Below are 26,771 nucleotides of genomic sequence, written 5' to 3'. Positions count from 1 at the left end.
ACCAAATTACATGTGTCCAGTGGACATGTGTGGAAATGGCAGCTATGTATGGGGTGACATTTTTGTTTTGGGAACAGATTGCCCTTTTTTTAAGGTGAGAGTGGGATGTTGGGGAAGGATAGTAGGTATATTTGGGGAGGTAGGTTGGGTAGGAAGACAGACAAGACAGAAAAGACAGCATACAGGGGTGGTATATGACACATGTGGGGAGGTAAACACCTTGGACGGGGAGGGGTATTTGGTAATCAGAAGCCCACAAGTCCCCAAATGGATACAGTGGGACTGAGGTCTCCACCCATGGGCAGTCACCACAGCATCTTCACGGCCCCGAAGATGGCTGTACTGAGGGCTGAAAAGGAGAGGCAGGCTAACCCTCCCTGGTGTAGCAGATTTCCCAATTCCTTGCAGAGCTCATTATGCACCAGACCCCAAACCTGGCTTCAGGTGACAGGATCCTGTCCACCCCCACACCCTTGGGGGACGAGCCCCATCCCCTGAGGGGGTTCCACCCGAAGGTGATGCAGGACCAGCAGATGAGGAGGTCCCAGGGTGGATCCCAATTGTGCTAGGGTCTGGTGCCATGGCCAGACGATGCAGGAGAGGAGGATCCTCTAGAATCGGCCTTCCCAGACTTGCAATGGTGTTGCAGTTTTAGAACATATGTTGGTTACTAATGGTAAAAACATTCCAGAATTAGTTATAACAGCATCCATGAGTATTCACATTAACCCAAAACAACAGATTTGGAACATTTGCATAGCAAACAGAACATGTGCATATATGGAACCACAGTGGGCATTACACTGGCATGCAGGTTACATTGATAGCAACAGGCCACTAGTGATAGTATTTGAACAGGGAACATTAATTGGAATCCATTTCAACATTTGTAGAACAATAGGACACATGTCCCAACAGTAGGTTTGGCGGAAAACATATCCATTCATTTATGTGTTTAGATTATTGGTGAAGATAAGGTGGGGAGAGAGAGATGGAAATTAACAAATGTAGATTTTTGCAGTGCTCAGAGCTTTAATGATCATTGCTCTAATCATTACTCTACAGGTATTATTACAATAATCTATGGCCTTGAGTCGGGTAGTGGTATGTTTGTACACAGCGTATAATTACAGCCTTCTTATAGCTACTTTATACCTTCTCTTAGCTGGAAGACCTGTGGAGGGAATGGTTGCTAATACTACCTGACTGCTTCTACCCATATTCACATAGTCAGGATTACATATGTGCACTCATACTGCGTGTGTGTGTGTGTGTGTGTGTGTGTGTGTGTGTGTGTGTGTGTGTGTGTGTGTGTGTGTGTGTGTGTGTGTGTGTGCGTGTGCTACTGACATACTCTGCCTTGATTTCTGTCAGTCACTCTGGTTGTTGGTAGCAGGGACCAGTAGCTGTGACAGCATGACACTTTTGAACATTTCTTGGGGGGATCCATTTGGTGTATGTACTTATCTTACTATCATTTGCAGCCTTGGGGTTGGACTGTGGGTGTTGCACAGAGTATAAATACAGCCTTCTTATAGCTACTTTATACCTTCACTTACCTGGAAGACCTGTGGAGAGAATTTATGTTGACACTACCTGACTGTTTCTACACATATTCACAAAATCCTAGTTGAAATTATGCACACAGCTTACTACCACTCCCAGGATTCGAACCATGGCTGTTTCTGCTAAAAATACAACCAGTTTGTGTTTCATCAGAAGGAGCTATTGAGAAACTGCTGTTTCGTCTTTGAATGATGTCTTTCTCATTCTCTCTTTTTTGTACAATCTGACCTTGTAATTACAACAGTCGTATACATACATTTCTATACATACCTTTTGACATAGCACAGTGTGGAAAACAGTGGTTAACACAACATTACTATTCAGATATCAGATCTTGATGTATGACAGATTTCATATCAGTTAATCTTATGTCTTACAGAGGCACTAACTTTGTCAGATGAGACTTGATTGTTTAATGCTTTCAGAGCTATAGTTGCTATGCATAACCTGTACTCACTTCAATTCATACCATACCAGAGTAAACACAGCCCATCCAGGGTTTTGAATTTTATTGACAGGCATTAAAGTTCTATTTATATATAACCTATATGAGACTATTACTGTACTATTGTCTGGTTTAGTCAGTACAAACCATACCCATTTTTAATACTGCCAGGTGACATTCTACTCATTTATATTAATTTGGAATGAATACTAGAAGCTAGATTGTTACTCACTAGCCTCGCCACACAGCCTTTGCAACCTGCTGGCATGGGTTTCCTGGTTTGCATCCCACTCAGCTGGAACTGTAAAGAAGATAGAGAAACATTTATGCATACCTATCCATCACAAACACAGGCTGGACTTTGGTAAACAGTTATTGATATGAATAATTACACATGCCAGGGACATCACTCCTCTGCCATGCTTCTTGGACCCACTGGTCCAAGAGCTCCCTCTTCCTCCGCTTCAAGTCAGCATAGTGGTGCTGGACCTGCTCACCAGTCTGGGGGATGCCAGTGGCTCTGGTGAGATCATAGGTGACATTTCCCAGGCCTCTGCTTTGTATTGGGAGCCCTGGTACTGGTCCTGCAGCAGTCTTACATTATGGTTTTTAACAATGTGTCCTACCATGACCTTGGACTCCTGTATGCCCCAGCACTGTGCCCAAAAGTGCATGCCCTCTCCAACACCTACCATACAGCCTACACTGGGGAGCTACAACCAGTTATGAGCTGTATTCCCAACTGTGAGGTTTAAATATGGCTAATTTCCTGTTCTTTGCCATGATTGGATGGTTTTGAATATGCTGAGCTAAGCTTAGCTACTGGCAAACCTGCTTAGGTAAGGTTGGCAGTGCTTAAATAGGCAGGTTTAGCACTGCTTACCAATGGGCAAATCCACTTAGCTGGGCTACTCATTGCTTAACATTCATTTTTAAGTAATGCTTACACCCGGTAAGCATAGGTGTGCAATGCTTAGCATTGCTTATGGTTTATTTTATAGACTATCAGCTATATGGTATGGATTCATCATTCCTGATATATTATAATTTTGTTTACCTTCCCTGACATCCCCTATGTGCTTTCATTACATTTATTCTTGTGTGACTATACTGTATGGGGCACTTGTGTTTATATGGGGGTTTCACAACCTAATTACACTGACATCTCACATCTAGACCTACTACATTAGTCTGGTTTGCAAATATATGTTATTTACTACCTAATTATTACAAAATATATATATGTACTGCTTTCACATGTCAAATGCAAATTGGCTTCTGTGGGGATCGAAGCAGGAAAGATTACTTGTCCAGCAAAATGCTCTAACTGTTTCACTATTTCCATATTGCTACTTCTCAAGGTATATTCATATTTAGCTCCTTGTGATGTGTAAGCTAGGATAAGCAGAGCTGCATGATGCACACACCCACTCAACTATGCTTAAACTTTATTGCGGACTAAAAAAAAAATAAACTGTTGTGTTTTATTTTCTATACATTATCTGTGGGGGCTGTGCTTTCCAAATGGTGATGGCATGACAGGCTTCGCATTTGAGAGGTATGCTCCATGGACACTAGCAATATCCACCATACCTCTCAACTGTACAGATTGTCACAGAATGTCCAGATTTTTACCTTATATTTTTGGTCCATTTTTCATACAATTGTGGCTTTCTGGCAGATTAGTGGTAAAGCATTAGGGACTGCAGTTAATATGCAATGGCAGACATTTGAGTTTTTTACACTTCATACCCTTTGAGGAATTCATGCTAATGCAAAGCCAGTAATTCTGTCAACTTTATAAGTTTGTGAGAGCAATATCTCACATTTGTCCCTATTTGTTCCTTTTTTTATGACTCTGTCCAGATTTCTTTTCAGGTTGCGAGGTCATGGTGTCCGTGGGCACTCTCGCTACTGTTACATTGCCATATGGCAATTATGGAGTGCAGGGGGGCATGTGTATTGTGAGACCACTGCTCTCAGACATACCTCCTGTGCTCATACACAGAACTGTGTCCGTATTACAGCACAGCAGCACACCTTCATTAATATGCATGGTGCTCTGCCGTGCTGCATGGGAATGGTCCCTTCCATGCAAGAATAGGTTATTCTTGCATGGAAGTTTGCTGAATCTCAGGGTTAGCCTTTGTGACTGCAGCAGTAACAGGAATCTCATTCATAGAAAATCCTCAGATGGAATGTAAGCATACCATAAGATATGGTTCATAATATTAATGGATATAGCATTGCTGGGGTAAAACAGGAGTGAGTATATGTCTTATATAAGGGAAGGAATGAGGATATCAAAACAAATGTATAAACAGGGAGAAGAGAAAGAACTGTGTTTCACACTGAAGACAGCAGCACAGTCTGAATAGGTGATGTATACACAGCAGCTCTTTGGCAAGGAATAACAAAATAAAATGAAAGCAGAGAGGTCCAAGGTAGATGCACACTGATCAACAGCTTAATCTCAGCTCTTGCAGTGTGAAAATAGAAACCAAGAAAAGGGAACCTGTCAATCTGTCCATCTGGGTAAATTTTATTTGCTGGCTAGCCTGCAAAGAAAACGTTTAGAAAACCTGAAAGAAAGTCAACCAGAAAAAGTGAAGAGAAAACACTGGTTGGGAAGAATCCTACAGCTGTTCATCAAAAAATCAGTTCAAGCTTCAGCTCTGATACAAGAGATGGCTTCCAGTAACTTAGAGATAAAAATAAATCAAATGCACTCAGAGCTAAATGAAACACTGTAGAAGTATATCAACTTAAATAACTAAAGGCTGGAAACAACAGAAGAAGCTTTAACTAGCTATTCAGATGAACTGATAAAACTAAATCCTTGGTTGAAATGGAAAAAGGCTGGCTGAGTGTGAGACTTCTCAACAAGATCTGTTTAAAAAAATCAACATTAGAAGACAGAGCAAACAGAGAAAAAAAAACAAGATTTTCTGCTGTATCAAAGAAACTGGAGGGAACAGAATGTATTAATTACAAAAATAAGCAACTAGACTCAGGTTCCACAGCAAGACTTGTTAACTGAAAGGGCACATTGAGTGGATGCTCCAAACCGGCCCACAAGAAAGTAGCCAAGGCCTGTGTAAGTACAGATGCAATCATAGCAGCAGATAGAGTTGATTCTGACAAAACTGTGGAAGAAAGGAAAGTATTAAGTGACAGACAGCAGAATGTTTGTGGAAATGATTCTTAACTGTACATCAGGCAGAATAGAAGCAAATTTATCCTGGCAATCAGAGGATGTCAAGGAGCAGGTGTGAGGTTGAAGCTGCTGTATCCAGCTGTCTTTAGAATATTTGTTCCTGGAGGATCAAAGAAATGTTTGTTTGCACAACAGGCTAAGAAGAAAATAAAAAAGTGTATCCAACAAAATGTGAGTCAGCAAGCAGGAGATTCTGCTTCTCATTCTTCTGACAATAAAGTTCATAGAGAGACTTTTCCAGTGAAACATTTTCCATTGTTCCAAAGGATAATGCTTGATTGACAGAAAAAAAAAACACAGGAGTTGACTAGATAGCTCAGGAATATCTTGGAATTTAACCGTCTGGTGTTGTGAGATAAAAATGATCAAGAAGAAGGCCAGCAACATGGAAATTGGTGAATAAATGGGATACTATAAAGCATCAATCATATTTGTGAAATGTAGCTTTGCAGGAAAAAGTGGCTGAGAAAGACTGGAGTTTTGTTGACTTTGTTAAACTTGTGGGTAGACAGTAATGCATATACCCCGGTTTATGCCATTAATGTTTAGAAGAACCCTAAAAGGGAAAAAAAGGAAGTAACAGCAAGTAAAACAAATTTTGTTCCTATTGGTATTTGTATAAAACATTTCATGAATATAAACTGTGTGTTATATTGTAAACCAGTTTTGTACAGGGTGCAGTCAGGGGTATTTTAAATGTGGGGGCATTTTCAGTGACTTTTATGTATGTTAAAGATATTAAAGTCAAAAAGTATTTTTCTTGATTGTGAGAAATATGTGCTTTACACTATCACATGATAAGAAAGGTTGGACAGAGCAAGTTTAAGTTGATGCAGTGCTCTTGGGCTACTGGGTTGGGGTGGGGTGGAAAGTGTACTGATTATATTATATGTAGAATAAGATAATTCCCTTGTTTTACAAGGATGGATGTCTAGATCAGTATCATTGGCTTAAACTAGAAACAACTTTTTGTAAGCAAATGGGCTTGATAAATAAGACAAAATGATGAAATGCATGAAAATGCAAAGACATTTGCTTATTGTTTGTTCCCCTATAAAGGCTTTCAGTGGGGGGCATGAAGTCTTCAGCTGAGGGCAGTTGGTCAGCAGACTTTATACATTGTGTTCTGGGTGAAATTATAAAGGTTCCTATATGTATCTACAGAGTGGCTTTTTTCTTACTAACTGCTTTCATATGCAGTCAAGCTATCTGCAGGTGCAAGCAATTAATCTTGAGAGTTCTGAACATTCTTTAATATAGGAAGTATAAGTTTTAAAGGTACAATGACAAGCAGTTCAGTAAAAAATAAAGTCTGAAATTTTGGAAAGTGAATAAGAGAGAGTATCCTCCCCAGCAGCTTTAATACTTTAAAGTATTTAATAGAGCAGTGTATAATTTAGTTTACTGAAAGGCAGTGCACCTTTTCTTAGGACTAAAAGTTAATGTTTTCTGAAAGCACACACGCTGTGTTTCACCTGAAAAGAAGCAGATAGCAATCTCTGTAAGTGGGAGCACGTGTCCTTTAGTATGGGTAATCTTAATTTTAGATTAGGTAGTGCCTGCTGGTATTGCTGCTGATTTGAGACAGCTGCTCCTATCTGAAGAGTTAAATTTATTTTGTAGAAAATATACATAGTTTTGTGTGTCTGATCTAAGTTATTAAGGGATGTGTTTATTCTTAACTTTTTTTAGTTTTTTTTTTGGGGGGGTTTTCATTAACGTAACTGCATGAAAGATAAGCCTGCCAGTGTGTGCATGTAAGACAAAAGTCGGAAATGCTATTCAAAAACTGTCATGTATAATAAGTAGGAACAATAGCTTTTTAACACAATGGCTACTCTATGCATATTATCTTGGAATGTGAATGGCCTTAGAGGAATTGACAAAAAGGGAAAAAAGTACTGAATTATATTAAGAAATGCAGAGTAGAAATAACAATGCTACAAAAGACACATTTGCTACAAAAGACACATTTGGAAAGAAATGAACATGTGAATTTGACAAAGAAAGGAGTTCAGGGTTGATATTCAGCATAAAATCATGGATAAAAAAGGACAGTAATAATTTTGATTGCTAGAGTGTCTGAAATAGTGATACAATAGACCAAAAGACAATAATGATAGATTTGTTGTAATAAGGGACTATTGGAAAGAGAGCATGTATTTGCATTCCCTAAAAACTGCTATTATGAAGCTTAAGAAAATTTGGGGAGAAATAATCAGCTTTCTGCACATAACATGACTTATAGATGGGGAATATAATTTGATTTTCAATAATGAGGATATATCGGGGGGGACATAGAATGGAAATATGAAAAAATATGGTACATTTCTGAATACATTTATGAAATCATTTGGTATGGAAGATATAAGTTCAGTAGTAGAGACTCTAGACACAATTTATTTATTACTCCCTAAGGTACAATAACTGGGTAGACTGGATAGAATTTATTCCTCACAGGAGAATGTGCATTTAATTGGAAGTTCAACACACATCCAATAATTATTTCAGATCATGCACCAAGGAAAAACTAAGATAGCAATGCAGGGTAATGAAGTAAGTGTGAGACATTGGCACTTTCCTAACTAACTGTTAAAAAGGGAATTCAGTGAACTGGAAATTATTCAAGAGTTAATAGAGAAGGTAAACATTTCTTCAGAAGGGATAGCTAGTGAGGGTGATAAGATGAGAATGGAGTTCAGAAACAGGGTAGAAAGAAAAAAGAAAGGGATATGGTTAAGAAGTAATATGAATTATTTATAGGGGATGACAAAGGTTAAAATACTGCAGAAAAAGGAGAATCTCACAGAACAAGAAGAAGTACAACTGCAGAGAGCTAAAATGAAAATAAGTAAGTATTTAGGTACTACGCATAAGTTTAGAAAGATTGCTGTTAAGCAACTATTTTTGATAACAACTCCAGAGCACAAAAACGTTTAGCGCAATTTAAACAACAGAAGGTACAAAGGGCTTTCAAAAAGTAGGGAGCCTATAACAAGAAATATAAATAGAGATACTATAGCAATATTATGGATATTTTAGAAATTTTTATGAAAATGCATATAAAACAGAAGAATTTGGAAACCAAGAAAAAACACAGATTGAAATATTTATGGAAGACATTAATTATACCAATGTTATTGGAAGATGAGGCTCAACAACTAACAGTTAAAGATTGGAGGAGATGAGATAAAATGTTGATGTATAATCAATCAACAGGGAAGTCACCAGGAACAAGTTTGGAAACTAGGAGGGAAGAAAAGTGATAAAGATCTGGAAGATTTTGCTTAATCATATTTTAAAAGGAGAAGAAGCATTAGTATATTGGAAGAAAGCTGTGGTAGCTGCATTAGCCAGAGAGGGCAAAGATCCATCCGACCCAGCTTCATATAAACCTATTTCAATTTTAAACCATGATTATAACATGTATGTCTATACTAGATAAAAGAATGGCAAAGGTAAGGCTGAAACTTCTACATATGGATAAATGTTTTGTGAAGGGGAGGTAGTTGTCGTGCGCTGACACTGTATTGCTCTTATTGAGTGATTTATTTGAATTTTCTTCTGATCTTGAGTGTCAGGGTTCCACAGTTTTTAGTTTACTAAATGTATAAGACTTACTGATTTTATGCTGATGTGAGATCTTTGCTACTGAAAAACTACAGATATGTAAGAACTTACCATAACCTATGTGTTTGATTAATAACCATTTCAGTGATACTGACAGATTGGATATATCCTGCCAAGGATACTTTACATCTGCCCCGTATAGATAAAAACTTACGTGCTCCTTCCTAATGTGCTATATGTCCAGTCTTAAGCCTATTGTGAAGACTACATATTGGTACTTAAGGGATGTACGAGCATGGGAACTCTCAGAGCTTTCTTGCCCTGATAAAAGACTGAGGCTTACTGTAAAGAGGATAGACTTAGGCAAATCGAGCTGAGGGGGAAGGATAGGCAAATAAGGATTCCACCTCAGCTTCAAGGGAAAAAAAAGAAAACAAGGGGATGGAGATGTACTGCAATAGTGATTAATTTGAACATCTACTGTTATGGCAATTTCTTACACAACTGTACTATGTTCTTCATGGGGCACACAAAAACACTGGAAAATAGTGTGATGTAATACCTTTTAGTAGACAAATGTAAGTTTTGCAGTTACTTGAGCTTTTGAGCTGGCATAAGCCCTGCATAAGGACTTATTAGGTTACTGATCAAGTAATTGCAAAACTTATGTTGGTGCATAAAAGGTATTACATCACATCTGTTTTCCAATGTCTTTGTGTTTTTTGTTAGTGGACTAACATGGCATTGCCTTAATTCACTTGATGGCTGTTGCTGTAATTCCAACAGATAGGCCAATTCCCAAAAATGTAAGTAGACTGGAAAGGGAGAAAGGATACATTACTACAGTCCAGTAACCCTTGAAATATGGTTCTGCCAAAACCTATCCTGATTCTAAAAAAGGCATCAATTTTGTAATGCTAGTTAAAGGTGTGAATTGAACACCAAATAGCTGCTTCTAAGATAGATTTGGGGTCAAGCCCTTTGAAAAAAAGCATCCACAGAAGCTGCAGATTTTGTAGAATTAACCTTAACATGCCCTTAGAGGAATTTCCCATGGACAGAGTAGGAAAATAAATGGCTTGGGAAATCTAGCTGGAAATGGTCTGCTTGTAAACTGGAAGACCTTGCTTTTCACCCTAAGAAGAAATAAACAATTGGTCAGATTTTCTAATTTATTTGGTCTTGTCCAAGTAAAGTCTTAGATGTCTTTGCACATCAAGCAAATGAATAATTCTTTCCCCACTGTATTTAAAATTGGGGCAACTCAGTGGTGTAGTGGTAGGCATTGTCACCTCACAGCAAAAGGTTCTCTGGTTTGATTCTTGGCTGGGGTGCCCCTTCTGTGTGGAGTCTGCATGATATCCTTGCATTCGCAAGGCTTTCCTCCAGGTGCTCTGGTTTCCTCCCACATTCCAAAGACATGCAGTAGGTGGATTTGACATTCTAAATTGGCACTTGGTGATAGTGTGTGCGTGCGGATGTGTGTGGTGCACACTCCAAGGAGGGTTGGGCCTTGGGCTAGCAACATGAGCCGTAAAACCCATAACTGTTACAGAAACAATGAGCACTGAAAGGTGCTCATTGTCTGATGTACCACATGGTGTGTAAATGGAAAAAAAGAGAGATTTAAAATTAGGAAGCAAATGCAGGAAGGTGAATGGATTGATTCAGAAATATTTCAGAAACTATGTTAGGCATATGGGTAAGTTCTAAGAGACATTCTGTCCTTCTGAAAAAACATAGAATGCATGTGTGCTTGTAACTCTGAAACTCTCTTTGTAGAGGTTATGGTAACCAGAAAAAAATGTTTTCCATGTGCACAGTTGTAAGGATGTGGAAAACAAAGGTTCAAAATGCAATAAAGTTAATTTCTCAAGAACGTATTTTGGATCGCAGGATAGAGGGACAGATTTTTTGGGGGGGGGTAACGTAGGGCACTTTTAAGAACTGTTTGACCTCAAAGAATTAAAAAAGATATAGAATTATAGGTGGACACGTTAAATTGGCTGAAAAATGTACCTTAACAGAGGTATATGCTAAGCCAGAATTGAGCCGCTCATACAGATATTTTGGAGGACATAACATATCTTAGCTTGATAGAGATCTAACACTCTTTTTTGTTACCAAAAGGAAAATCTTTTCTTTTTGGAATATATCATTTTGTAGTTGTAGGTTTTCTGGCCTCCTTTATTACCTGTAACATGTCATCTAAATAATGATGCTAAATGGAATTAAAAGCCTATCATCCATACTGCAATACTAGGTGTCTTTAGGCTAGGGTGAATTAGAGAGTCCTTCTGCTGTATGAACAAGTCCATCCTGTGGGGTAATATACATTGATTGCCTTTGGCTAAATGGAAGGGAATGGAGAACCTTTTGTCCAAAAGGCAGTCACCAAAAGAATTTTGAGATTGTTTTTGTGAATCATCAAGAAGACCATTTGGATGAGGGAAATGGAAGAAAGGCATTGTGACACTGCCAGCCCGGTATCTCGAATATTGTAAATAATTCTATGTAATTTGTGAATATTGATAGGATTTATACAGAACTATATGTTTTATACTGAGCTTCAAGAATGTAATCACAGCATACCCTGCTGGAACAGAGAAGATTAACTTACAAAACATCAAGAAAATAAGTTGAAATTAAGTGCTTTACGGTGTGCTATAAAAGTTAGTTTCAATTCAGCAAGAAGACAGGATGTCTAGAGCTAGAAGTTTTTTTTTCTATTGTCCTGGAGAGAAGTAATTACTAGGTTTAAAATGTAAACATTTTTAATTGTTTTATGACTTCCAGTTCTGGGCAAACATCTGAGAGATGTGTATTTTTAACACAGAGATGTTAGATTGTTAGCCTGGGAACTGAAAGAAGGTGACAAAGAGTGATTGTCGCCCATGCAAACCCAGCAGTAATGTTTGATAGTAATTTAAGAACTCTCTCAGAGAGAGAGAGACTGTGTGCATTTTGTGTTTTGTCTTAGACCTAGCAAGAACATCCAATCATCTGCATTTGCCTTGCTCTGTAAATAAGTTATTTAGGGCATAGTAACTTTTAGATATAGATAGGAAAATAGTAAAGATTAGTTTAGATGTGTTCTGTATTTATGTGAGACTGGCCTGGAATGTTGTTTTAAAATATTTCCTGTGATTCTGAACTCTGTAGTTACTGTGTTGATTGAGTATTGTCTTGTTCTTTTATTATTTATTATTAAATATATTTAAACCTGTCTTTGTGGCTGATATTTGTGAGATGTATTTAAGCACTTAGAGCACTTGCATATGTATTTGGTGAGACTGTACAGGCCACTCCTAAATAGCCTTGCTCTTGGTCACACTTTCCATTTGGATAATAGTAACATCACACAGTAGGATTTGTCACCCTTTGGGAAGGGCCTTAAAGTACCAGATAAGGTGTCTGGTGGCAGTGATAACTACCTTATGGTCTGAGCAGAAGGAGGCATAGTTAGTAAACCTGTGCCAGCCTTTCCCCTGTGTGTGTTTGTGTATAAATCAAATCCCAAAGTTTGTGTGTGTGTGTCAGCTACTTGGGCAAGGACACAAAGCACTGGTTGGACATAGAAAGTGTTGGGAGGGCTTGGCTTGGAACCCTGGCTAAGGGCTGAACTCTATAGCTGTGCAAGTAGGGAGTCTTATTGGGGATCTGGAGAAATAGGGAGGCCAGCCCCAGACTGACTGTGATCTCTGTGTGCACTTAAGGGAAATTGTACTTTACTGTGTATGTACTTGTCATCCTCCCATTGTGTACATCCCTCACTGTTCCCAGTGGTGAGGATTGAGGCTCCTTGATTACTGGACCAGTGCAGGGGCATCACAGGCATATATAAACATTCCTTTCTAAGAGAAGGAGAAGTCATATGATTTCCAGGCTTCTTTGCTAAGCCGCTTATAGAAAAACATTCTGAACTGATTGTTTACAGTGGATGCAGAAGGATCAAACTCTGGGGTTTCCTGGAGGCACAACACTGATGTACAATTTGAAGAAAGACCTCTCTATTCATCATCCATTCTTGAGGATCTGTCTTGATTCTGCTCATGTAGTCTGCTAAACTGTTCTGTTCTGATTGAATATAAACTGCTTAAAGGAAAATATCTGACTAAATAGCAATGTTCCATGTAGTCATTGCTAATCTGAACAGAAAGTAGGATTTTGTGTCCCCCTGTTGATGTATCACTTGACAAAACATGCAGAGTTCCTGGAGACCAAAGTTGGTGAAGAGATTGGACAGTAAGAATCTATGTTTATTTTATTTATTTAACATTTGTTTGCCAGGATAGTCTGACTGGACAACAAGTGTCCATTTTCAGCAGAGTCTTGGGGAGAAAAACTCCATAAGTTTACAGAGAGAAGAAAAATTTACAAGAGAGACATTACAGAGTAGTAGCACACAGATGGTAGACTTTACAGCTGTTAGTATACAATAAGAGAATATTCCGTCTTTTGGTTAAAAATACAAGTATACAGAATATACAATGAGAGTAGATAAGAACCTGGTAGAGCATTGTAAGATATTTCACAATTGAATAAAAGTATATAAATGTTTTTATTTCCTTTATATTTATATGAATTCTTCTGAACATTCTTGAATAAAATGTATATTATTTGAAACATTTTGAACAGTCCCCCCCAAAGCCATGTCCAATATATCAGTAAAGACCTTCTGCAATGGAAGGTGAATAAAAAAACGGAACTCCTAGGTTTTCTGCTATCTGAGTGATCCACCAAAACAGTTCTTTCTTCACAAAAGGCAAGAGTAAATTTGGGAATTATAGAGGATGGCAGTGTTGTTCCCAGATGGATTTTAAGTAAAACTGAATTTTCCTCATATGCAGTCTGATAAATAGAATCATTTTGTATATGCCACGTATCCTAGGACTCTTAGAATATCTCTCTTGCAGAGGTCAGAGAAGTTTTATCTGGGATATAAAGTAATCTATTAAGAACTAATCTTCTCTGAAGTAATGAAAAGTCATGATGAGGGATTTGTTGTGATGACATCCTAGGAAGACACGACAGGGAGATTGAAGAAGATTGGACTTTTTGAATCTCACATTGAAACCTAGATTTTGTAGAAGCTGACAACTGTAAGTCTCGAGAAATTTTTTCTAGGAAAGTGGCTTGAATCAGGAAGATATCCAGCTATAGATATATGTAGGTACCTTGGGGTCTACAGAATGCAGTAACAAAGGCTATATACACTGTGAATATTCTAGGAGCAACAGAGATTGCAAGAAGCAATGCAGTAAACTGAAAGTACAATCCCAAGGCAAAGAATCTTACAACTGTGGTGTAGATAAATGGGAATGCAGAGGTAAGCATCCTCAAGATCTAAAGAGCTTATCTAAACAGTCCTACCTTGGTTTGTGATTTACTGTGGAGTTGACTGGAAAGACAAGTTTTATTTGAATTTATATTTTATTTTTTATCGCTATTTTCACTGTTTGTAGGAAGGAATTGATAGCTTGTAGACAGGAAGGTTTACTTTGATTTATACTTTGCTGTTTTACCATTAATTTTCATTGTTGGTTGTTAGAAAGAGATATGTTTCAGACAGGCAAGCTCTAGCCATCCCAAGGGGCCTAGTCAGTTCTAAATTCACACAGACTGCAGAGAGGAAAATCCAGAGCTTATCTAAACAACCCTATCTTGGTTTGTGATTTATTGATCTTTACTCTTAAAAAGAAGTGTGACTGTGAGCGATGTACTGGAATTACAGCTTTTGTCAGACTGTCAGAACTTGTATGGTCAGAACATCTTTACTGTACTTACTTTAGTGTTTAGTTGTATATTGCTTGTGTGATTTTTGTCATAGAAGTTGATTTAAGTTCTCTTTGAATTCTGTGGTTACTGATTTTGATTATCCTTTTCTTTTATAATATTTTATTCGTTTGAAGCTGAATATGGATTCCTTCAATGAGTATGCAATTAATGATTTTCTAAAGCACAAATATCTTGTACAGTGTGATAAATGCTATGCATATTTAAAAGTAACACCTGATAACACTGGTGATCTGTGTTCCTCATGTCAAAAGCTGGATGATTTGCTTACCAGTATTAGTAGTAAATCTAGATGTACTGATGATGATTGCACTTGTGCAATTGGCACGGCTTGGAGAAGTGTTGTTACATATATTAATGACTGGACTGGTGAGATAAATAATGTTAGGCAAAGAGCAAATAGAACACATTTAGGAAATGATGTGACTATTTTTTTTCAAACACCTTTATTGAATTATCACTTGTGATATAGGCAAATTTACATTCATATAAAAGTAATCAAACTATATTAAAATAACAAACATTATACTTCACATACATAAATTATTCAATTCCTGCCTTTTTTTAAACAAAAAAAGTCTTTATTAAACCATCTCATACTACACAGGCAATCATACATTTATATAAATGAAAACAAACCACACCGACACAACCCTAGTCTCAAGTATTATAAATCACAAACCATACTGACACACTCCCAGTTGCAAACATTATACATCACTTGTAATCTACCCAATCTTTCTCTCTGAAACATTACATGGCTCATTTAAGTCCTGCGGCCTTTTAGACCTAATCCCTCCCTTGTGTGTATTGTTTCCACAATTCCCATTTTTTCCTTTGTAATTTGCTCCTACCCTTTTCTAAAGATCTCAATTCCATTTTTTTATCTCTGTTACTATATTCACTACATCCAGTATAGTTGGTTTAGATTTTTGATTTCCATTTTCTAGTAATTGTATTTTCAGCAGCCACAATTATTAGACACAGCAAGGCCTTACTGTGCCCAGGCATTTCCGATATCATAGCCCAGAAAAGTCATCTCCCTCATCAGACCAATCTGCCCACCCAGCATCTCCATTAGTGCATCAAGCAGAGACTCCTTAAAGTTCACCAATGCACCACAATTCCAGAAAAAATGTTCCCAATTACCTCTTTCTTCCCCTTCATACCGCCAACATTTACTGTCTTCCTGAGGAAAAATGCTCTGGAGTCTACTTGGGGTATAAATATATCTATGTAAACATTTCCAGGCAAAAATCTAAAATCTTCTAGATTTTGTTGCATATTTGGGAGGCATACACATATCCTCCCATTGCTTCTTTGTGAATTGCTTATCCAATCTCTCCTCCCAATCCTTTCTAACCTCCGATTGATTCTTATATTTATCATGCAATATTTTATATGCTGTACAAATTATTTCTTTTTTAATGGCAGCTTCTGTTCTAGATTCTATTAAAAACTCTACCAGTGCTAGTCTTTCATTTAGGAGCCCCCTATTTCTTCCTCTTTGCCTATACTCTGATATTAATCCCTGATAGGGAAGGCAATCTCTAACCTGCAGTCCAAATAAATTCTTGGCGTATTCCCAGTTTTATCATCTTTCCCTCTCTAGTTACTTGTTCCCAATTCCTTAGTTCCTTTGCCAGTTTACTCCAATAAACTCCTGCCCCCTCTTGCCTTTTGTCATTATCCATAATTGCAGTTATCCCTATTGACAGAATCTCCTCTCTACATTTCCATGTTGGTTTAGCTCTTAGAATACTTTCTGCTACTTTATGGATATAATATTCTGCATGATTATTGTTATTCTCTTTAAAGGCCTGCATCCAAAATGCCAGTCTCTCCTTGTTTCTTGAGCTACCCCCATGTTTCATCATCATCCCTTTCCATTTTGAATTATAGTTGTCTGCTTGTGCTGTGTATAGGAGTCTTAACTGAGCAGCTCTAAAATACCCCTTCAAATTGGGTAATCCCAATCCACCCTGTTCTACTGGAAGAATCAACTTATCCCACTTGATTCTTGCCATCTTCCCCTCCCAGATAAAGTCCTTTAGCTCTTTATTAATTGCTACCCACAACTTCTCCTCTGGTTAATAAAAATATGCCTGACCTGTGTATAAGACTAAAGGGACTAAAAAGATTTATATTGTTTGTATCTTATTATCCATATCCATAAAACAAAGTTTCCATTTTTTTCAGTTTTTGTATTATCTTTTGTTTAGTCTCTTCCCAAATCTCCTTAGCTGCCACACTAGAATCATTTTTAATCTATACTCCTAAATATTTAATTTTATCATATCCCCATAAATATGGGTATTCCTAAACCAGTTCATGTGTGGGTGAATAATTTACCACTATTGCCTTTGTTTTAGCTTCATTAATTTTGTATCCTGAATAGATCTGAAACTTGGCAGTGAAATGCATGGTGGTAACAACATTTTATGCAAGCAACTTTCCAAAATTATACATGCAATGTTTAAAATGTGTCCCTGGTTTTTGGCCTTTTGCCCCCCCTCCCCCAATTGAAAATAAGTTCAAGAAGCTGTGCAACATGCCTATAGCGTACACTCTACTGTGAGTCTGTATTTATATATTGTGTGTAGAAGTAGACTGTTTTCATGGAAATGTTCTGAATCGGGCAGTTTTGTCATTATTGGTGCATGCATTTTGCTTCATTGCCTACTGGAAAAATGTTCAAACAATACATTTTAAAATGCAATTGTGTGTGGAGGTAGACCGTTATCATGGAAATGTTCTGAATAGGGCAGTTTTGTCATTATTGGTGCATGCATTTTGCTTCATTGCCTACTGGAAAAATGTTCAAACAATAAATTTAAAATGCAATTGTGTGTGGAAGTAGACTGTTATGATGGAAATGTTCTGAATAGGGCAGTTTTGTCATTACTGCTGCATGCATTTTGCTTCATTGCCTACTGAAAAAATGTTTAAACAATAAATTCAAAATGCAGTTGTGTGTGGAAATAGACCTTTATGATGGAAATGTTCTGAATAGGGCAGTTTTGTCATTATTAGTTAATGCATTTCTATTTCATTGCCTACTGGAAAAATGTTTAAACAATAAATGTAAAATGCACTCTAACTTAAGTCTAACAAGCTGCTGTATTATGCAAGGAATATAATTTAATACAGTCAGGAAGGTGAATCAAGGAATGCATACATTTATTATTTATTTATTTATTTATTTTACATTTGTTGACCGGGCTAGTCTAGCTGGATATATGTCCATTTTCAGTAGAGGCCCGGGGAGAAAAGCTCCACACAGTTTCAACAATGTTAACATAAACAACATAATAGAAAAAAAAAAACATATTTATACATTGTGTTTGAAAACAGCCCAGAGGAAAGTGTGAAAGGCTCAAAATCATGGGCAAATTTTAAGCTTTACTCTTGTTACCAAAGCAATGGATGAAGGTAAAACAGTTCACACCACATTACCTTGACCTGACCAAGCCTTTTGACACAATCCCCTACTCAGGTGTAGTATAAAAGATGAATAATGTAGGAGCAAACACTTACATCACCAGCTGCATTGCCAACTTGGCTCACAGGATGCAGGAGATCAAAACAGGGAAGAGACCAGTCACCAATGGAGTCCCCCAGGGTTCGGTGCTGAGACTTTTTCTGTTTGGCATATACATCTCAAAAGTGAAAGGAAATACCAAAGAGCATTTGCCAGCTAAGTTTGAGATGACTGCAAGCTAAGAGAAGTTATTGAATCCCCAAATGACTTAACCATCATGCAGGAAGGTTTGTCCCAAATAATAACTGGTGTCAAAATCATGACAATGCCCTCTGAGAACTGATCCAATTGTTTGGCATTTGGGAATTTGTGTGTACAGTGACCTAACTTTTGCCCAACATGTGCCCAGAGTCATAAGAAAGCCTTTCTATATTGTACAGCTTATAAACAAATTGATTGTAACTAGATCTAGAGATGTTGCTATCCCCCTGTACAAAGCTCTCATTATGTCAATCATTTTGTATAATGCCCACTTTGGCATGTATCTGTCCAGCCCCATGCAACAGTTGGAATACCTTCAGAGATACCTTACTAAAAGGATACAAGTCCTAAACAATAGGTCTTGCATGGACCACCTCAAAGATTTATTACTATACTCACTAGGGCTAATATACAATTATCAGCCATGGGGATAGCTAAGACCAATCAGAAAATGTTAATTCAAGCACCAAAAGGGAATTGGCTAAGCTTAAAATGTCCTCCAAGTGAACATATGCTGTGGTAGCAAATAGTTATAAAAAATTCCCTTTTTAGTTCACTAAGTGCCCCCTGTCACCTTCTGCCCCCCCCCAGTTTTTAACAGCTTCAGGCACTTATGCCTCCAATCCTAACTGTTAGTAATTGAGCCTCATCTACCTCTAATCTTGGCATATTTAATTCTTCCATAAACATTTCCATTTGTATATTTTCTTGATTTTCATACTTCTCTACTTTATAAATTTTCCAAAATATTTCTAATACCTCTATAGGATCTGTTGTTACCTTCTTTGTTATAGGCTCCCTAAGTTTGGTGACAGCCCTATCTACTTTCTGTTGCCTGAGTTCTTATGCTAAACGTTTTTGTGCTCTAGTGTTATTATCAAAAAACAGTTGCTTAACAACAATCGTTCTAAGCTCTTGCATGTTATCGAGGTAATCCCATATTTTCTGCCTAGTATTCTGCAGTTGATCCTCTTCTTGTTCTGTGAGATTCTCCCTATTCTATAATATTTTAACATTTGTCAGTCTCTCTATATATAATTCTTGTTACTTCTTAACCATTGCTCCTTTTATTTCCACCCTATTTTAAACTCCACCTTAATTTTATTTCACTCTCTAGCTATATTTTCAGAAGCAATTTCTGTCCTCTCTAATAGCTTCTGAATAATCTCCATTACCCATTCCTTAAATTTCTTTCTTTTCAACAGATAAGTGTGAAGTGTCAATGTCTCATTTTTATTTCATGACCCTGTGTTTTTATTTTAGCTATTATTGGCGCATGATCTGAAATAGTTATCGTGTGGGTATCAAGACCCTTAATTAAATGCACATGTTCCTGTGAAATGTAAATTCTGTCTTGCCTAGCCCAGTTTTTATATTTTGGGGAATAATTCTGAACTCCTATTATTGAATTCACATCTTCCATGCCAAATATTTTCATAAATTTCTTCAAAAATCTACCCTCCTTTGTTATATTTTCCACTCTGGGTCCCCTGCTACAAACCAAATTCCAGTCCCCACCTATAAGTAATATTCCTTGCTGAAAACTGATTAGTTCTCCCAGAATTTTCTTAATCTCCGTTATAGCAGTTTTAGGTGGAATGTAAATACATGCCATTGTAATCCTCCTCCCTTGCCAGTAGCACCTTAGCACTACATATCTGCCATTATTATATTTTTTATCTTCTTCTATCACTATTGGAGCTGCTCCTCTTGCAACTAACATAAGTACTCCTCTTTTCCTTTGTCCCAGGTATTCCACTAAATAACCATCCTGAAAACCTTCCTTTATCAAATTCACATGTTCATTTCTTTCTAAGTGTGTCTCCTATAGCATAGATATTTGCACTCTACTTTTTCTAATATAGTTCACTACTCTTTCTTGTTGGTATTTATCTGTGAGGCCATTTACATTTGGAAAGTATCATTGCATTAAAAAGTTATCATTCCCACCTTTTATGTATAACACCTTTTTTCTTAAATGTCTAGTTGTAGCTTTTGTGTTGCATGTATACACTGTTTCACAGGTTGAACTTTAATACAGTTGTTTCTTGTCATATACAGTTGAGCCTATGTCACATCTTATAAAACATTTGTTTTATTGAAAGCTCTCAAGCAAAAAAAAAAACACATCCCAATACTCCCTAAAACCTATTAACTTAATACTAACACACAAAACTATGTACACTTTTAAGTATTGAAGTTTTATCCTCCTAATAGGAACAAAAGTCCCTAACTGACAGCCGCACTCAGAGACTTGAGTTAACCTAAAAGAAAGGTCATCCCTGCTAAAAAGCATGGGGCAGCATGTGCTTCTACTAAGTGTTGATTGTTTTTGTCTTATCTGCATGGCTCTCCCAGCTAGGAAAACACCTGAATGTTTTCAGAGAACATTAACTACCTTGGGGAAAGTCCCTGAATGCTTTCAGAGAACATTATCTACTTTGGGAAAACCCCTGAATGGTTTCACTCTTTTTTCTCCTCACCCAATCACTCTCCACTAGAATGAGGCCAGTTTCTCTTTATCAGATTGTCTCCATAGAGACATTAGAATCAGGTAGCCAGTTTCTCTTTATCAGATTGTTTCCATGGAAACATGAAGACCATCTGCAGAAGTGCTATTGAGCATATATGTATTTGCTAGATAAAGCCTCATAATATTAAATGTTGTTTTTTCATTTACTTGCTCTCTTGTAAAATGTGTTACTAAATCAATCTCAGGTGTTTAAGCCAGTTATTTCCCTATGCAAGAATGAGAAAAAACACACTGATTTTTCTTTTATCATGTTTTTAACCAGGCTTTTTTTATACATCACAGTGCCTACATTTCTTAAAAATGAACAAGAAGACAGAGAGGCAAAGGATGAGAAGGGAGAAAGAAAAGAAAAAACAAAAGAACAGCAGCACCTGTTTACAATCCCCGTTACACTTAAAATAACTGAAAAATAATTTACTTTATAGCATGTAAAGAAAACCACATGCCTCAAAACTGGTACTATTTAAGAAAAAATCTTTACTTACAATTAACTTTCTCCCTCCTCTTCCCCTCCCCAAAGCACTTTTCTGAACATTAATGACATGAAGTAGGGCATATGCTTTAGAGTTCCCCACAAGTGCAACAAATTCTGAAAAAGTCCAATATTTGCAGATGTTCTTGTTCTGTCATATTTCACAAATATAATTATTGCATTGTAATCCCATATTAACTTATTGGTTTTATTACTGTTCATCTCTGAAATCCTGTCTCTGCTTCATTTCCAACGTACTCTCGGGTCTTCTATTCAACTTTCCGCCTCCCTTCCTTCTCTCCATTTTCTGTTGAAATTTTTGAAAAGGTTTCACAGGTACAGTCCCTCTGTGGTCTTTATTACCAGAAGAAGAAAAAGCAGAATCTCCTTCTGTTTCACAGCTTACCTTTTGCTGGACAAACTTTTGTATTTCCTCCTTAGCATGTGCTTCATCAGAAATGATTTTGTTCCTAAAGGGAAGAATACCTTGAAGACAGTTGGTACAGCAGTTTGAATCTCACATCTGCAGCTCGACATTCCCTGAATACTAGAATAAATGTGCTTCTCTTCTGTCTGGTGTACAATGAGTAATCATTCTCCATAAACATTCTGCTGTCTCCCATTTTAGTACTTTGTCCTTCTGCCACAGTTTTGTCAGAATCAACTCCTTCTGCTGGTAGGATTGGATATTTACTATTAAAGTTCTAGGTTGCTTCCTTATAGCCAGGTTTGGAGCTTGCACATGATGTGTCCTTTCAACTAACAACTTCTGCCGTAGAATACCAGTCCAGTTGCTTATTTGTACTTTCATAAAATTAATGCAGTCTGTTCCTTCCAGCTTCTCTAGTATAGGTGAAATCTCAGGTTTTCCCTATGTGCTCTGTCCTCTAATTCTATTATTTTTTTGAAACATCTCTTCCTGAGCAGTCTCATATTCAGCCAGCCTTTTCTTTATTTCAGCCTCTGTTTTTTGCAGCTTTATCATCTCATCTACACATCTGTTTAAAGCTTCTTCCATTTTTTCCAGCCTTTTGTTGTTTGTGTTGATATACTCCATCAATGTTTTGTTTAATTTAACCAGGTCTGCATGCAGTTGTCTTATATCTTCCTGCAGGTTACTGGAAGTCATGTCTGAAGGTTGCATTGCTTTTTGCTGAACAGCTGCAGAACATTTCACAGTCAGTGTTTCTTCTTCACTTTTTTAGCCAGTTTTCTTTCCAGGTCTTCTGTATTTCTTTATTCCTGGCATTCAGGCAGTGCACTTACAAGCCAGTTACTGAACTTTACCCATAAACACAAGACTACTGGCCTTTTCTGCTGAATTTCTGTTTTCACACGGGGAGAGCTAGAAACAAGCTCTTACTCAATGTGTAGCCATCTTGGAAGTTGAAAATGATGTGCCTATTTTCTATAAAGATCATTCAAATCCACTAGAACAAGACAATCCCCCTGACAACTGATGCCCCTCAGCAATCTGAGGATTCAAAGTGTTTAGAAGGAAATGAAAAAAGAAAGAAATGAAGAAGTTCACAACAAATAAGAAAGAAAAAAACTGATTAATCTGTAAATTAAAGAGAATATGTAATAAAAATGACACTGCTTGTTATGTAATACACATATTACAGGGAATGACAACATATATTTTTATTTTTATTTTACATTTGTTGACCGGGATAGTCCGACTGGATGCATGTCCATTTTCAGCGGAGGCCCGGGGAGAAAAGCTCCAAGGGTAAGCAGATACAGCATTACATAATACCAGCATTACATATTACAAACAGACTATTTACAGAGATTACATAAGTAAGCAAGTTAAACAAGTTCCACAGGTTACAGTTAGTCCTGAGCACAAGTCAGGATTAAATTAAATTACACAGTAAACTGGTTAACAGATTTTTACACATTCGAGTTAGCCAGACTTGATACATTGACATAGCCAGTTAAGTGACAAATGTTGTTTGAGTCTAGTTTTAAATTGACCCAAGGTGGAAAGTAAGGTAATATCAGCTGGAAGAGAGTTCCAGGATCTACTTACAGAGTTTGCAAAGAGAGAATCACCGGCTGTGTTTTTAATTTTGCTAGTCTGAATTAGTAGTTTGTTAGAGGATCGAAGTGGTCTAGGATTGTTATAGGGGGTGATAATATTTTTAAGTGCAGGAGTATTGTCCAGATTATAGAGGATTTTATAGGCCATAATCAGTTGGTTATACTGGATTAGGCTGGGTAGTTCAAGCCACCCAAGCTGATTTAGATTGATGCAATGATGTGTCCTAAAAGGCAGCCCAGTGGCAAACCTGGCAATGTGGTTGTAGCAAATTGAGAGTTTGTTAAGGACAGTCTTGTTCAAATTCGAGAGTAGAGGGGATGCATACAGAAGGGTTGAAAGAAGGTGAGAGCAAGCTATGGCAATTTTAGCTGGAGGGGTTAAGAAGGCTTTTATTCTGTAAAGTGACCCTAGTTTTTTATTGATGGTTTTGATAGTTTGGTTAACATGTAGGTCAAATTTGAGATTATTGTCTATGATGACACCTAATAGTTTTGTAGATGGGTCAGGGAAGATTATTGTGCCATCATTTGATTTTATGGTAAAGGTGAAAGTGGTACACCTACGTGTTGGTGAAAATAACAGCATTTTAGTTTTTTTGGGATTTAGGATCAGACGATGTTCAGAAAGCCAGTTTTCCATTGTATTAAAGGTGGTCTGGGTAGCTGACCATAACTCTACTGGAGATGTGGCTGAGCAAATCAGAGTAGAGTCATCAGCATATTGGATACAGCTGACTTTTGGGATGACAGTATAAAGGTCGTTAATGAAGATGGAGAACAGCAAGGGCCCTAGTATAGAGCCTTGTGGTACTCCGAGGGTGTTAGGTAGAAGGTTAGAGAGTTTGTTCTGCCAGAGGACAGCCTGCTGTCGACCATTCAGGTAGGATTGAAACCATTGGAGGGCTCCAGTATCTAGACAGAATGTTTGCAGGGTGTGGATTAAAAGTTGGTGATCAACCATATCGAATGCCTTGGAAAGATCCAAAAAGAGAGCTGAGGATATATAATTATTGTTGCGATTATAGTTTATGGTGTTAGTAAAGACTAGGAGGGCTGAAGTAGTGCTGTGATGAGGATGGAAGCCATGCTGAGTGTCTGCCATAAGGCAATTTTGGATTAGGTGGTGAATGAGTTGTCTATGAATACATTTTTCCATAATCTTTGCAAGTGGAGAGAGTATAGTTATTGGCCTATAATTGGAGAATTCAGTAGAGCTGCCTCCTTTGTGAAGTGGGATTACATAGGATATTTTCCAGATGGTGGGAATTTTAGCTTCTACTATGGTTCGATTGATTAGTATTGAAATGGGGTAAGCAATAGCATCAGCTGATTTTTGTAGCTACTCGGCAGGGAGTTGATCAGCAGAAAGTGTAGTGGGTTTTAATTTTTTGATCAAGGTACGGATAAGTGAAGTGATGACTGGTTGGAAGCTGAATGCAAGTAGGTTCCTAGGGGTGCTACTTTCAGGACCAGGGGAGCTAGGAGGTAGTTGGCTATATCTATCAGTTAACCTTCAATCTATACAAAAAAGCATAATTTTTCCAAAAGAGAAGGTAGAAAAAAGAGGCAAGGGGCAGATGAAAAGGAAGAAGATGAAATTAAACATGGAAGGATTGAAGAACATTATTATAAGAATAAAAGAACAGAAAGACAGATGCTGATGACATGGCTCAAGCTGTGGATATACAAAGCCAGCTGGATGAGAAGTGCATGCTTGCAAATTTAATACACAATGAAAACAGTCACATTAATAAAACTAATGGTGATGAAGATCATTCCTTTGTAACAATTGATAGAGCAGATATTACTGTATTAGAAGTTGAAGATTCTTTAGATCTGGTCAGAAAACATTCTTGTAATTGGAGATATAGTTATTAGAGGAACTGATACTTATATTTGCAGAGATGATAATGAACATCAAATAGTGTTATGCTTGTCAGGAGCAAAAATAGAAGATGTGAGACAAGCATTGGAATGCCTTAATGTAAGGAAGCACAGATCTGTTTTTATTCATGTTGGTACAAATGATCTCATCCACAAGAACTCTCTTGACTGTTAGTTGGGAACTTACAGCCCTGTTTGATTGTATAGCTTGTACTGGTGTTAGGACGTATTTTTCACAAATCACACATAGAAAGGATAGTCAGGTCGCCATGAATGAAAAGATCTTTTGGGTAAATATCTACACGGAAAAAAATCTTCTGTTTTAAAAAAATGTAAATATGTAGAGCATCCAAGCCTAGTTTTGGGCACACATGTGTTCAGACAGGATGGTGTACATTTGTTAAGATCAGGAAAGAAAATTTTTGCAGTCCATATTTTGCAGTATTTGAAAAACACTAGTCAGGATTTTTGCCAGGTTAAAAATTTAACAGTTCAGAGATAGCAACATTGATGCATCTCTGATGGTTGTTAATGCTAGGAGTATTAATAAAGTTTTATATTGGAAAATTTGCTATGTTCCTACATGATTGATGTTATTGTTTGTGAAACATGGTTAAAGAACAATGACTGGAAACCAGTTCATTCAGGGTATAAATGTTTTTACTGTAACAGGCATTCTAACAAAAACATCAGGTGGAGGTGTTATGATAGAAATTAAAGATAGTTATAAGACCTGTGATTATTACATGTTCAGTGATAACACCAATACTACAGACTGTGTAACTGTGACAATAAATACAGCCCTGGAACATATAACCATTGTTGGAGTGTATAGACCACAAAAGTCAAGTGCAAATGATCTAGAGGAATTCATACATTTCTTGCATTAAACACACAGGTTCAAAATACAATGTTATGTCAGCAGAAACATTTGCTAGAGTATGTGCTGGTGAGAAGCTTGATTTGGCAAGTGTGCAAAGCTTGTTGCTTATGTGGTGAAGAAATTCAAACCAAAGTTTCAGTAGTGCTTTCATGTTATTCTGCTGGGAACAGCTATGACTTGCTATTTTACATAGTCAGAAGGCACGTCCAGTCATTATTAGGCCTCAGAGACAGTTTGAAAATGGGACTACTTTCATTTAATAAGGAAGTCCACCATGTAAGCTTGAAAGACCACTGTTCTAATTTCGCCCAGTCTATTTTTTTTTACCTACGCTGATCTTTTTGAAGATAAACTAGGCAAACTCCCAGTTGTGTACTCCATGAAGTTAGACCCTGAAGTCAGCCCAATTGTCAGAGCAGCCTGGGGAGTTCCAGTAGCTATGCAGAACAGAGTCAAAGCTGAGCTAGATAAATTGGTGCAGTAAGGTGTGATTTGTCCAGTTGATGAACCAACTGAATGAGTATCTTCCATGACAGTAGTTCAAAAGTAAAGCTCAGATGATATCAGAATATGTACTCATCCACAAAATTTGAACAAAGCACTGAAAAGATCTCATC

This window comes from Protopterus annectens, chromosome 1.part1, assembly GCF_019279795.1.
Source record: "Protopterus annectens isolate FY-2018-M chromosome 1.part1, PAN1.0, whole genome shotgun sequence".
NCBI classification, from domain to species: domain Eukaryota; kingdom Metazoa; phylum Chordata; order Ceratodontiformes; family Protopteridae; genus Protopterus; species Protopterus annectens.
Note: the sequence above shows the minus strand (reverse complement) of the source record.